Source organism: Tenrec ecaudatus, chromosome 7 (genome assembly GCF_050624435.1).
Source record: "Tenrec ecaudatus isolate mTenEca1 chromosome 7, mTenEca1.hap1, whole genome shotgun sequence".
In the NCBI taxonomy this organism is placed as follows: domain Eukaryota; kingdom Metazoa; phylum Chordata; class Mammalia; order Afrosoricida; family Tenrecidae; genus Tenrec; species Tenrec ecaudatus.
The window spans coordinates 22,875,119-22,878,013 of NC_134536.1; the positions used below are offsets into that span (position 1 = coordinate 22,875,119).

The 2,895-nt window shown below is 40.0% G+C and overlaps 1 non-coding gene across 1 annotated transcript; it reads right to left on the reverse strand.

The window, feature by feature from the left end:
• Positions 1–1,008: 1,008 nt before the first annotated feature.
• Positions 1,009–1,143, reverse strand: LOC142454072 (small nucleolar RNA SNORA2/SNORA34 family). Its single transcript, XR_012785602.1, has one exon. It is a non-coding gene; the product is annotated as a small nucleolar RNA SNORA2/SNORA34 family (small nucleolar RNA).
• Positions 1,144–2,895: the final 1,752 nt, after the last annotated feature.

Genomic DNA, 2,895 nt, shown 5'->3' on the forward strand with positions numbered 1-2,895 from the left:
GTAAATCATTTTTCAATATAAATATTTGTTTATATACAAACACACACAAGCATCACTCATTTGTATCTCTATAGAACCAAACCAACATAGGCACCTTTGTATCATGACTAAGAAGTGTACAACCAGATGTGGGTACAATCACAGACAAAGTGTGTTTCCCTAACTCCCATTTATACAGCAAGCTTGGATTAGCTGCTCAGATGCTGTGTGAGCTTAATGTAGCCCAGTGGTGAGCAGGCAGACAGTGACCTGGTGTCTAATACGTAGTTACTAAGCATGGATGCTGCCTCCCTCTCAGCTTCCTAAGTCAGCTCCTGGAGAGCTAGTATATCCCCAGATTTTCTCTCCTATGTACTGACCATGAGATCTGAAATTCTATATCTGTGAGCTTTTCCTTTTAGGGAAAACACTGCCTACACTGTGGCGTTTCAGTCTGCATGTGTGCCTAGAAGATTAAATGCTTTTGCTTATAAGCAAAGTGACTCAGACCGAGCTTGTTTGCTTAAGGTGGGGTAGAAACAAGTGATGCTTTCGTAAGGGAGGGGGAAAGTCCAGGAAAGAGAAGTTTGGGAGATCCCTGAGAAAAAGCTGTTCTAGATGCAACTTAGCCTTAGTGATCTCAGGAATATAGATTCCATTTGGAGGGGGAGGGGTTGGAAAAAACATGAAACTTTCAGCACATTGATTCTCGTGTTTGAGGTATTTTTCTTTTTAAGCTACTTTGAGCTCTGCACACTCATGGCAATCCCATGCCAAATAGAAGGAAATGCTGCCCGGTCCTGTACTGTCATTATCAATGGAAGTTTTTTGAAGTCCATGGGGATTTTACTGACTGATTTTCAGAAGTAAATTATTAGGCCTTTCCTCTGAGCCCATCTCATCGATCTATCTATCTATCTATCTATCTATCTATCTATCTATCTATCTATCTATCTATCTATCATCTATCTATCTATCTATCTATCTATCTATCTATCTATCTATCTATCTATCTATCTATCTATCTGATTATATTTCTTCTAACTGAACTGGCCATTCCCTTGTGGAGTACCGAACAGCCAACCGACCATCGGAAGACGTGGCTCTTGGCTACTGTTTGGAAACCATAGCTTTAGTTAACCGTGAGTCTTGATTCAGGGCCCATCTTCCTAGTCCATTTTTTCCTGGCGGCTCCTGAAGCCTACTAGTATCATAGCAACACACAAGCCTTTACTGACAAATGTTGGTGGCAGCATTTGAGGTGCTTTTGCCGGGCGTCAATCTCCGTCATGGAGGGTGAACATCTTACCACTGATCCACTCCTACTCCCTGATACTCACTTGGCTTTTAAAAGTGGTTCCTTTAGCACTTGGGGGACGCCTGGTTGCACAGTGTGTTATACATTGGACTGGTAACTGCAAAGTCAAAGATGAAATCTCTGTTCCCATAAAGGTTTATGGAAACCCACACAGGAAGTTCTACTCCGTCCTATGGGGTCACTATGAGCTAAAAGCAAGTTGATGGCAGTGAGCTACTATTTAAGACTTGGGGGCTTGTCGTCCAGTGGTTATTGTCATGACTGCTATATTTCAACAATTACAGTTTTTCTTCTTGGGTATTGGTTTTCAAGTAATACTGTCAGGAAACTGGAATGTGTACTATTAAATATATTCTGGTGAGATGATATTAGTATCAGCCGCTATGATTCATTGACTTTTGTCCTACCCACAAATCGCATAGCCTCCTTAATAACACAAGAGAGGGGAGAAAGTAGTGTGAGATCTCTATTTACAAGTTTGACTTATTGCTAAAGAATCAATCTCAAATGGATAGTTAACATATCCCCTAGATTGCCAAAATTGCCCTCAAGAGATGTGTTATGGAAGGCAGGGGAATAATAAAAAAACATGTATAAGGAGATAAATCCTCCTGCAAGTATTTCCTGACCTTAGAGTTCTTATTGGAAAGTTTGGCTAGTCAAATTTTCAGTAATAGAGCTTGTATGACCCAACCAAGTCAGATTTGATGATATCCACATTCTTAAAAGGCTAGAGTGATTGCCCTGTCCCTGGGCCTGAAGTTATTATTAGGCAAAGAGTACCGAGTCAACCCCGTGCAATCATACATTTTCTCTGTCCACTCTCTTCTGTTGTGGTACAGAATTGAAAACCATTTTCCTTACATAATTTAATTAACTTGTCACTTTATTGTGGAGGCCGGCTAATTCATGATCCCCAAAGACTGATTTATGCAGCATTATGAGGAAAAAAGCAACACGCAGAATAGAATTAATCCCAGTAAGCTTAGTGTAAGAGTAGACTTACTTTTGAATTAGCAGCAATTATGAAATGTATTGAAAAGATTATTTGCTACTTTGCTTGAAAGCTTTATTCAAGGTTATTGGTTTATTTGGATAGTTGTATGAGATTTTTATATGACTAAGCTTTTCTTCTATATCTTACTGACGAGTTAAAATATTATTGACAAATAGTAAAGGTAACCCTTGACTAGAGCCTGTTATCTTAGGTTGGATTCTATTGTGAAGCAACACCAGTAAAACATGTACACTTGGAAACAGTAGTCAGGAGGTCAAATAACCCATCACATTGGGTAAATGTAATTTTGCGCAATCGCCTCAGATGCATGTGTCAGTTGAGCGTTGAGTAAGGAAGACCACAGAAGAACTGATAGATTTAAGTTGTGGTACTGATGAAGAATATTGAAAGTGCCATGCCCTACAAAAGAACAAGCGAAGCTGTTGCTTCTCGGCCTTTCGCCTAAAGTCAAGTATAGAACAAACTAAGCTGTCTTGGAAGAAAGGTAGCCCGGTGCCCTTAGAAGCAAGATTGGGGATAGTTTGTCTCCCATACTTTGAACACATTGTTCAGAGAGACCAGTCCCCAGAGAAGAACATCA